Here is a 12161-nt window from a genome sequence, read left to right as displayed (position 1 = left end):
ACCACAGCCCTGTAATTCCACTGTGCACGCGTACAACAAAGACACACACACACACACAATCACAGAGCCACAATTATGGGTGTCATGGTAGGGACACAGATAACGGGATTAAACCATGATGATCACCGTGAGTGCACTTGCATCTGATGCTCCATATACACAACCTGTTGTATAGAACAGATAAGGACGTCTTTATTGTCGTCCTTATCCTTACTTTGTAATAGCACGTCATGGTTTTGCAACGGTGGCCCAAAAACTGTCTTGTGCTCACAGGCCATTTGCTTCAGTGCCAAAAAAAAAGAAGCATTACATGGATTTAAAACACTTGTCAAAGCAGATTTGTATTGATTTTAAAAAAGGGAAATGTGTCACTGCGGAGGTGGGCGTGGTTTTGGGAGATGGTGCCAGGTGAGTTGATTAGCTCAGCAGCTGCGGTGAGTTGACTAATCAACTTTCTTTTTTGCAGCAGCACACAGCGAGGCAGTCTGAGGAGAAGCTGAACATTTGGAGCTTGGAGTTTTGCGTTGCAGCTTTTGAAAATTAAAAATAACTCCCGTCTACGACTGTCTGCTGTGATATCTGCTGGGAAAAGGACCCACTCCGTAGCGGTAACACTGCGACAGTCACTTCTCATAAAGCAGAGAAAGTCAGGGTGGGAATCGGTAAAGGGAGCAAATTTGAGGATGACTGGAAAAGGAGGGGAGAAGGAGAAGGGGGAACAAACCAAACAGACAAACGAGAGAAATGAGAGGCAGCGTGAAAGCCAGAGAAGAACATGAAGAGACTTAGTGACAGAATGAGAGCTTTAGCAAAACGCTGAAACTTTGTGATAACTCAGGTCGTCACTGAGCCCTTAAAGCATCTGAACTAAACTAATGAAGAATCCACTAACTCAAGGAATGTGTCATATAACAACAGAGCTATCCATATGTTTACAGAGAGAGGGGAGAGATGGTTCACGGGTGTACGTGAAAGTGTCATTTTAAAATATGTGTGGGGGGGGGAAAAAGTCCAAAGTACAGATCAACTCTCTCCCTTTAAATGATGTGCCCTTGTGTGACACTTTGTGTCTTACAGAAGTTTCAGAGTTGCTCCGTACGTGTGCACAGACAGCACTGTGTACATCACTGTCATCGAGTTGAAGGTTCTTAAATATAAACTATGTCCCATTGCATTTCAAGACACAGACGTGGTTGCAACAACTACAACATGATTATCTTCAAACTTTCTAGTGGGCTTTCGCTCTAGACTGCATCTCTTTTATTTAATGGGTCGTGCATGTAGTGCATGTATAAGTAAGGTTTGCCTTATTTCTTGCAGCATGCATTTATCAAGTTATCGTACAAACTAGAATACTGCAAACTCCCTCTCGGGCTTCTTTTTCTCCACCTCGATGAAAGCAGGCATTAAAAGCCCTCCCATTAAGAAAATACAAAGGGCTGAGCTGATATTAATACTTAATTGCAAGTGCAAGAGAAGTAAATTAAAAACAACTAATCAAAATATTAATGATAACAACATAAGACACAAGTTTACCATCATATTAAGAAGTAAACAAATGATGCAGTTCATATTACACAGTATCCCTTTAATCGTCCAGTACTGGAACATGTGCCACTGTGTTGCAGTGAGGTGGAACATCAAATGTGTTTGTTACTTTATACCCTTGTTGAGACCACGCAGCAGGCTTATGCGATGAAGACGCACGACACTGTCAACAGAGCAATTAGTCAGTCTGGATAGGGAATAACTTGGCACGGCAGATTCATGCCAGTATGACTAACTGGTGTTAAGACTCTGACGTGAAATAATTAATAATTAACTTCCTACCCCAGCCAATGCTGAACCATCACAGGTCACAAATTAAAAACCAAGTCCAGATAGTTTTTGATAGTGTTTATGAAAACAGAAATGCAGTTCACCCCCCATACATCCAGAATGAATCAAATATACAGGTCAGAGTCAGTTCAGTACAAAATTTAAATAAATATAATCCTGCATTTACGCCTCCAGCAGAAACACTTCAGAAGACAGGGTTACTTTACATTTTCCAGCTTACATGTCGTGCAGGAAGAGAGTATGGTACCTGGTACAGTAAGCTCTCTGTCAGTTCACTACATGACTTTTGCCTTTTGCCAGAGAAATCTCGATAATGACAAATGGACATAAACCATGACCTCCTGTTTTTTTTCCTTCTTTCAATACACACAGACACACATAAACCAAGCAATTACTATCTTCATCTTCCTGGCTGATGAAGGGACTCTGCTGCTCCATTTATTATCTATACTTTGATGGAGCCAATTTCAGCTGACATCAGGTGTTTATGGGCCAAACTGTTATAGGGACTCAAATCACAAGAATGAGCCACTGGGGAGCTTCCCTTGAGGAACCCATCCTGTGGGACTAGTTTCTGTTTGCGTTCCACATCCGTGCATATACTACATGCATGACACATTATGAATTCAGCCAATCAACATCGCTGGTTTCTAGTGAGCTGAGAATCTCCTGCCCTTGAAGTTGGAGCTTCAGAGATGTATACAATGGAGTTTGTAGAAAAACACATTTTTTTCCCCCAGTTCCTACGCAGTGGAGACACACTATTTAAGGGGCGATTTCACACCAGTGTTAAAGTACTTTGTAATAGTACATCTGGTGACAAAATGCCTGTTAGGTGACAGACAGGCTCCACCCTGGACTAGGGCTGTCAGTTTTTGCAAAAAAAAAAAGAAAAAGAAAATCACACTTATATCACATGGCATACTATACTCTGTTGAAGATATTGGGATATCCCAATTTTGAATAAAAAAAAGTGACAGTGGAGCATACAAACATACAAACAACCCTTTCATACTGGACCGCTGGTAAATCTTCAGTATAAATCCTTAGTATTTATTCCTTGCGTGTATAAATGACACGCGATTCCAGCATGCGTGTCATTACTACCTGTCAGTGAGCATACAATGCATACATGTCTGTCAACCTGTCTCCCTGTCCTCCTCTCTGTCATCATGTCAGTCTCCATTCACAAGCTTTAACACACTGCACTCGACACCATGATCACACAGATCGCTCTTAAATGTCAGCGCAGGCTCAAAACATAGGGGAAATGTACAGTACATGTGCCATTTATGTTTAATTATTATAAAATAGGCTCTCTTTGCTGTCAGGTCAGCTAAGTCTGTACTGGAATACAAATTTTAAACTGCTGCTTTAATTGTATTGTTTGCTTCAGAGTTTTTACTGTTGAAAATTCATTTCCGTGTATATGCCGTTCTCATGAAACACATTTTTATTATTGACTGTGAGGCACTTATTAACTGTGGTTTCAGAAGGTGCCACGTAAATAAAATCTAAAAAAGGAAGTTTATTAGTATTTTATGAGGACGTGCAGAAAGATGGAGAAGATGTCCCAAAAGCAGGAAACGTTTTTCAAAAGAAGGTACTTATGTGGAAATAAACTTGCATCGCATCATGACTGACTCTTAAAATGAATTGAGATGAAAACGTTTTGTTTTTTTAACTCAAGTTAAGCAAATAAAATTGAGAAACAGCACATCTGTCACTCTAGGAGGGTAAACGTTGAATTTAATAGTTTGTTTGCCGCGTTTGTGTTAAAAAAAACAAAGAAAATTCTCTCTAAGAGGCAGCAGTGCTGTCACAACACTGCCATTTAATAATGATTGTGTTGTTTGGGTCAATGCTACAGTTGTGCTGCCTCCTCTTTTATGTTGTGAGTGTTTCTCTCCATCTGTCTGTGCCTCATCAACACTGCTGAGGTACAGAGAGATGATGATGCTCAAACTTCGCTGAGGCGTAGTTGGTACTATCTACAGATGAGGAATTTAAGACAGGTCAACGATTCAGCTCAGGATAAACATGTATTTGACACTGACCTAATCAATTTAGGCCTTCCCCACTCATTAAAGCACACTATTTAACTAATAACAAAAAGCCTCTACTGTGTTTTTTACTACATTTACAAACAAGAAGGGTGTTGGTGGGCAACTAACACAATTTCTATGACAAAGAAAATGCCACAAACAATTAGAACTTACATTTCTCAAACTCATGCACACTGCTGGCATTCCATAGCTAAAAGTCTGTAAGTAGGTCACAAACAACCAGAATTTGTACTGGATTTGGTGTCAATTGCAATTAATTTAAAAAGTAAAACCTACAATGAATCATTTGTGCGCACTCACACAGACAAACCATAGCTGGGGTTTATCTTACTTTCATAATTACTTAAGCATACTACTCAAAAATGGACATTTTCTTCTCTTGTTACTTTAGAATTATTATTATTACTATTAATGGTGTGTAAATTAAGTTTTTATACGTTTCATATTTCACAAAGGTCCATCTTTTTTATATATATATATGTGTGTGTGTGTGTGTTCCACTGTACACTGCTAGAGAATATAGGAAAGCAGATTGATATTTTATATCGTTGCATTCCTTTACCATTTGGTTTAAACCTCCCTGAAGGTCCAGTAAAACTTAATTATACCATAGAAAAAAGAATAGAAAAATCTGGAAAACATATTCAATCTCCATCTCCTGATGTTCTTTTAAGTGTAGGTGGAGTGAGCTTTAGCAACTGGCTATTTATTTATATATATATATATATATATATATATATATATATATATATATATTTTATTTATTTATTTATTTATTCTACAGTATGTTTTGTTCTACAGTATGAAAAATGTCAAAATGAAACTAGAAAGTGTTCCAAGAGCACATACCTCAGCCTAAAACATATATCAGGATAATTATCTAGATCCACACCAAGTTTTAACTGTTCATATTAGCATTTCTTAAAAAAAACACATGCATAATTAAACCCCCTTGATTGAGGCCAACTCTGCCCAATGCCAAGAAGTAGCTGTGAGTGAGAGAGGTGGAGAAAGAGGGGTGAAGGAGCAACGCAGGGGCCGTGGTCATCTGTATAATGTAGAGGCGACACACAGCATGTGCGCCTTTAGCTGTCATTCACTTTGAACGCGATATTGCTCAATCCAATAGGATTTGTAGCAGCAGCAGCACTGATACTTTTGCAACTAAAAGGTCATTTTGATGAAAGGGAGCTAATGGCAAAATTCCAGACAGTAGATACACATTTTTTTTTCGCACAATATGGATAACTCAAATACTTTGCACGGCACTGTCAAAATTTGGACCGGGATCAATTAGTTCATGCTTTAAAGAAAGTGGAAAACAATGCCGTATCTACCTTTTTCTACAGAAGTTAATAGGTTCTTCCTTGGCCCAGGAAAATGTGTTTATAGGTAGTAACATAATCCTGCTTAAACAAACAGCAGTGCAAACATGACCTCCTTGGTGAAGGTGAAATGAGTTCCTGAAGTTGCTAGACATCAATAATTTTTAATCTCTGATGTAATGAACTTTAACCAGTCACAACATTTCGCTGCTGCGTGCCAGCTTCTTGGAATCACTCAGTAAACACAGCAGCCGGCTGCTTCACACAGAACTGTGATGTGCCTGTCAACAACAACAACAACAACAAACAGAAATCAATAGTTCAAAAACCAAGCATGTTTAATCTTCCCATGACCCTTTTGATCCCAGAGTCATTCAGGAACACACATGCACTGTGCACTGATTGAGAAAGGGGGCCGACATGAACTGGTATCCACATCTACAGCAATGCCCCGTAGCCATCTCACACTGACAGGCTTGGAACCTCAAAACATCAGCCATTCACTAAAAGCCTTTCGAGTAAAACAAATAAGAGCTGTCAAATTCAAACACTGGAGACTGTCAATCACTTTTTGGTTTTTATAAGTGAAATCAGCACGAGCAGATGTGTGCAAGAGAAGAGTCACACATTTGACATGATGGAAAACCCTTCATGTACAAGAAAGGGGCCTTCAAGAAGATGTAATGAGCCAACATGCCACTCAGTGTTTCTAATTTCTATGGTTTGGAGCAAACACCAGGAAGGAATTGACCTAGAATGTTTCATCAATCTGAATATTTCATCCCCCTTTACTTTTTTATTAGGAAACGAATAATGTTCTTATTCCGTCTAAACTCGAAAAACAGCAGGGAGTAAATAATGGCTCAGAAGAAAAGGGGTGTGTGCTGCTGCATCAGGGGAGACAGTGGGAACGCAATCAAAAGAAAAACAAGGCATACAAGGTACACAAAACCATAAACGAAACTGGGACTTTGATTTGTTTTGTGTTTAGACTGGAGCTAGGAGGAGGCCGCGGGTTCCAGGCATTATAGGCTACATTCCTGAAAACACAGAGAAGAGAGGGGGAGGAGGGGGGGAGGACAATGATGCAGGTCAAGGGCCTTGATTTACAGAGACTGCCATCCTTGTGCCACCACATTTCCACAGCAGCTTAAAATGACAAACAAGCTAGAGCGTGCGTTTCATATTTTGAAGAGTAAACGTACTATTCTAACAAATAAGGATACGATAATTTTTGGGATGCAAAGGCCACTGTAGTTCCCTCAGATGCTTATGAAAGCGAGGGATGAGTGGAGGGATTTGTCGCTATTGGCAGTTTCACTAATTCTTAAACACTGGACCCAGGCCTAAAAAAGTTTAGGCCTGGGTCATTCTCTCCATGTCCACATGTCCACATAAATGCTGTGATCTGCCCAAGCCCACGGTACTGTGTGTGGACCCTCTGTGGACAAACACGAGCACCGCCACATTTTGTGACCGCACAAACTGTATAAACTGTACAGTGAGTACGGTTCACAACACTTGCTTGTCCAGTTGGCGACGTGCTTGGGTTTGGTCAAAAGAGACAACAAAGAAGACGGTAACCATGGGAATTGCTTGAGGTGATGCGAGAAGGTCCGCCGGTACCCACACATGCATAACCCATAACTCCAAGCATACAAGAACATACAAATGAGGGTGAATTCCTGGCAAAAAAAAATCACTGCTACTGAAATGAGATGTGAGCGTGAGAACAGACTGTGGACATGCTGATTTGCATGACCCAGGCCTTACACATCACTTTTAGTCAACTATTTTAATAGTCTGACCTTACTAAAGAGGGTTATCATAAAATGATTTTTTTAAAATGATCTGAAAAGTGGGGCGTGCAATATTATTCGGCCCCTTTAGTTTCAGTGCAGCAAACTCACTCCAGAAGTTCAGTGAGGATCTCTGAATGATCCAATGTTGTCCTAAATGACTGATGATGATAAATAGAATCCACCTGTGTGTAATCAGGTCTCTGTATAAATGCACCTGCTCTGTGATAGTCTCAGGATTCTGTTTAAAGCGCAGAGAGCATCATGAAGACCAAGGAACACACCAGGCAGGTCCGAGATACTGTTGTGGAGAAGTTTAAAGCTGGATTTGGATACAAAAAGATTTCCCAAGCTTTAAACATTGCAAGGAGCACTGTGCAAGCAATCATATTGAAATGGAAGGAGTGTCAGACCACTGCAAATCTACCAAGACCCCGGCCGTCCCTCCAAACTTTCATCTCGAACAAGGAGAAGACTGATCAGAGATTCAGCCAAGAGGCCCATGATCACTCTGGATGAACTGCAGAGATCTACAGCTGAGGTGGGAGAGTCTGTCCATAGGACAACAATCACTCGTACACTGCACAAATCTGGCCTTTATGGAAGAGTGGCAAGAAGAAAGCCATTTCTCAAAGAAATCCATAAAAAGTCTCGTTTAATGTTTGCCACAAGCCACCTGGGAGACACACCAAACATGTGGAAGAAGGTGCTCTGGTCAGATGAAACCAAAATTGAACTTTTTGGCCACAATGCAAAACGATATGTTTGGCGTAAAAGCAACACAGCTCATCACCCTGAACACACCATCCCCACTGTCAAACATGGTGGCGGCAGCATCATGGTTTGGGCCTGCTTTTCTTCAGCAGGGACAGGGAAGATGGTTAAAATTGATGGGAAGATGGATGGAGCCAAATACAGGACCATTCTGGAAGAAAACCTGTTGGAGTCTGCAAAAGACCTGAGACTGGGACGGAGATTTATCTTCCAACAGGACAATGATCCTAAACATAAAGCCAAATCTACAATGGAATGGTTCACAAATAAACGTATCCAGGTGTTAGAATGGCCCAGTCAAAGTCCAGACCTGAATCCAATCGAGAATCTGTGGAAAGAGCTGAAGACTGCTGTTCACAAACGCTCTCCATCCAACCTCACTGAGCTCGAGCTGTTTTGCAAGGAAGAATGGGCAAGAATTCCAGTCTCTCGATGTGCAAAACTGATAGAGACATATCCCAAGCGACTTGCAGCTGTAATTGCAGCAAAAGGTGGCGCTACAAAGTATTAACGGAAGGGGGCCAAATAATATTGCACGCCCCACTTTTCAGTTTTTTATTTGTTAAAAAAGTTTAAATTATCCAATAAATTTGGTTCCACTTCACGATTGTGTCCCACTTGTTGTTGATTCTTGACAAAAAATTTCAATTTTATATCTTTATGTTTGAAGCCTCAAATGTGGCAAAAGGTTGAAAAGTTCAAGGGGGCCGGATACTTTCACAAGGCACTGTAAATACAAATTGAAATGATTGTTTTTAGCTGACTATTTCAACTCCTTATCCATTAAGAAGAATTATAATAATCATCAACTTTGATTAGGTCTTTATTTTCTTCCTGTCTGCTCATTAGCTAACAATTCATGCACTCACAAGTTTTACTAAACTTTAATATCATACACCTGAACTAATTTCCCAATTGCTCGTGTTTTCAATGTACTGCACAGCAACTGCGGCTGGTTTGAAATGATTGCATGAACACACATAAATCACACTTTTGTAGACACACCCCCTAAGCTGCCTGTTTGTGACTTTCCCTCCTGGCAAACACACACCCACAACTTGCGGTTTCAATCATTTCCATCAGGCTTTAACAGCATGAAATGAGGTCTTTCCCTGTCTCCGTCTGCCTGTTGAGGTGATTCCGTCCCCTCGCCCTGCTCTCAGCTTCCCTCGTTACATTGGTATCACCTTCTCTTGATATGATCCTTTGTCTTTGTCTATAACTTCCAACTTCCCCTCGTATTAAGTGACACCTTGTTATAGACAGCCCATCAGTGAGCTGTCCATCCAGAGCCCAGTTGTGGAATGACATTTATTAAGAGGCAGTGTTGCCTGCAGTCTCACAGCCTCGGTCTGTATCCCCACGTGAATACAGAGAACCAATTAGAGGAACAACGGGGGCATATGTCTACATGCTCAGAGAAGCAAGGCCACAAACACACAAAACAGACAGATGGAGGGATGGTTAAGGGGAGTGAAGGACATGGGGGAAAGAGGAGAGGAGACGAAAGGTATTGAATATGTCTCACCAGTAGAAGGTCCTATGAGGACCAAAATGCGAGCAATAAACTTTTGATGAAATACAAACACTATCTCTACTTACTTCATGGGTGTTGAAAACAAAAGTTTCGTTAAAAACTTTCTATGCAAACACACAGGCCCTAATCAAAGGCATTAACCGCACAACACACCCCGCGCTGTCAAAATACGCAGCAACCTTTCATTAAACAATTATGAAGTTTGACATTCAAGAGCAGCAGGCGGTATGGAGAGCTAAACAAATGACATCCTTGATGGCGGGTTGAAGGTAGTAAGCTATTTTGCCTATTGGCTTTGTCTCACGTGGATGAGGTCACTAATATCCTGTTTATACAAGTGTGTGAATATGTTCATTACTTGTTTGCATGTGTGCACTGACCATCCACCTTCCCGGTCAGAATCGACCACATCCTGTGTTGTGGTTTGAAACAATGGGAACATGAATAGGTTTCCACCAGAAGTCTATTCATTCTGCTCCCACATCCGCCTCTTGTATTGTCACATGCTATTCTGAAATGTGGATGATGGTCTTCACGTGGGAAATCTATTCAAAATATCAATCAGTGTATAGACAGGAAGATATGGAAAGAAGAAAGAAAGCCCCTTTTAAGTATAACATCTTGCCTGGTTCCTCCGTCTGTTTAAGTAATCAACTTTCATACATAAGTCTCTGTTCTGGAAAAATCCCAAACCAACTTAGGGCAGAACGGTTATTAATAGAGCAACAATGTTTTCATGAAATATTGCCTTCGGCGTACTAGACACGACTACAGTGGTACATTCACAAGGAGAGCGACTGTATACCAAAACATGCCAATCAACTGTCACATCATTTCATCCATGACATGGAAGCAATTCTCTGCTTTTGGTATCTAAGCAATATCCAGTCACTTTACAAAGTAGCTCGAGTCATTAGCCTTGCCAAAGGTTTCCTGTGAGATTCTCATTTTATGTTTCAACAATGTTACAAAGTGGCAAAACATTCATATCAAACTTGTTTGTACCTGCTGTTATTTGGAAACACGCTGTTGTGAATAATACAAACAAAGAAGCTAGTTTAGGTTTTTCATCTGGTGTGACAACAGGATTAGTACTAGAGCCTGAAATTACCTGCAAAGTTGGAATCAATTGCCTTTACTGGCAATTTCACAGCTTATAGTCACACTGGAGCCATGCAGAAAACATTCAAAGAAATAAATACTACTGACTCAGTTACTTAAAAAAAAAAATGACTCCGGGCTTGTGGTCCGATACCTACATCCAAACAGTCACTTTTCAAGGTGGTTTCTTTTGTTTTATTAACATACATTGCCCAATTACACCCTATTTCTAAAAATGTATTTGTGTGCAAAGTTTAATTGACTGACACGTCTTCATGTCCTAGTTATACACAGCTCTCATTACTGTTAATTAGCCTGATGAGGTGTAATCAACCACAGTAGATGAAGGCACCTGTATGTTTGTGCAGGGCCTTTGCCACTGATAAGAGAGATGTGCTTCATGATTATCGCTACCCATTAGGTACAATTTGTATAAATACATGAAAACAACAGTTAAATAGAAAAGGCACATATGGGTTTAAAACAATTTCATTTATATAATCAATACTGATAAAAAATAAAAAAATATCCTGGAACAACACAGACAAAATACAATTTGAAGAATATATAAAAAGAATGGACGCAAATATAAAAATAATGTATGCAAAATTGACCGAATGATGTAACTACCAGTTAAATCACCCAAAAAACACAACATTGGGACTGAGAAAGCTACATTTGATCCAGTGATGAGTGGTGTTTTTTGTACACCTACATATTACAGACTGTGCTGGGTCCACATATTTATAGACTGCCATTTGACCATTTAATAATAGATAATAAAGTGTGATGAGAGGGGACAGAGTGGGACAAACGGACAAGCAGAGAGAGAGAGAGAGAGAGAGAAAGACAGCGACAGTGGTGTTAAATTCGTGTCAACAGAGTAGCCACTGATGTCAGGTCATTAGGTTCTCAAGTTAATGAAATAAAAGAACAATGAAGAATTGTTCCGTTAGGTCCGACACAGAGAGTGGTTGTTAAAATGTGGAGTGTCCTCGTTCACCCACAACTTTCCATCCTACACACAAATGAATATACCCCCCCCCCCACACACACACACACACCCACAAGCACTCTTTTTTCTTCTCCTGTGCACGTTCACACACACACGCGCACACACACACGACTGATGGTCTCTAGGTGGGCAAGGGTGGGATTTTCACACGCCTCGCTCCCCAGAGCCCATTCAGTACAGTACACAGCATGACAGCAGGACATACACACAAAGCCTGGGATTGTCTGCACCCAGTGGGCCACTCACTGGACTCGAATGACAGAAATACACTGGAGCACGGATGCAGATACATACACAGACTCACTACAGACATGTCTGAACACACATACACACACACACACACGTGTGCATGCGGACATGCATGTTCTCTCTCTCTCACACAAGGTTGTGCAGCATTTGTAGTGAGGACTAACTAACCCTAAAACCAGGACAGAATGTGAAAACCAGCTAAAATATCCTGACTCCCTAAGGATACGGAACACACACACACCATACTCATACTGACCTTTATCTTTAATTCTAGATGACTACAGTTGAATATTTTAGCGTGATTAGAACAAATATATGATGTAGAAAGTCCCTTTCTGATTAACTAACTTTGTAACCAATTACATTATCCATTAGAACAAAAATAAATGACTAAGAATTCCAAATTCTGAAGAGCTAGACTACAAGTAAATTGACAATCTCACCATGTGTGTACAA

General features: G+C 40.4%; 1 protein-coding gene across 1 annotated transcript in view; it reads right to left on the bottom strand.

Moving 5' to 3' along the window:
* commd10 (COMM domain containing 10) overlaps positions 1-12161 on the bottom strand; it is a 50725-nt gene that overhangs the window by 1682 nt on the left and 36882 nt on the right. The gene's annotated exons all lie outside the window — the stretch shown is intronic.

This window comes from Solea solea, chromosome 8 (genome assembly GCF_958295425.1).
Source record: "Solea solea chromosome 8, fSolSol10.1, whole genome shotgun sequence".
Classification (NCBI taxonomy): Eukaryota; Metazoa; Chordata; class Actinopteri; order Pleuronectiformes; family Soleidae; genus Solea; species Solea solea.
The sequence above is the reverse complement of the archived record's forward strand: the minus strand, read 5'-3'. Positions and strand labels throughout refer to the sequence as shown.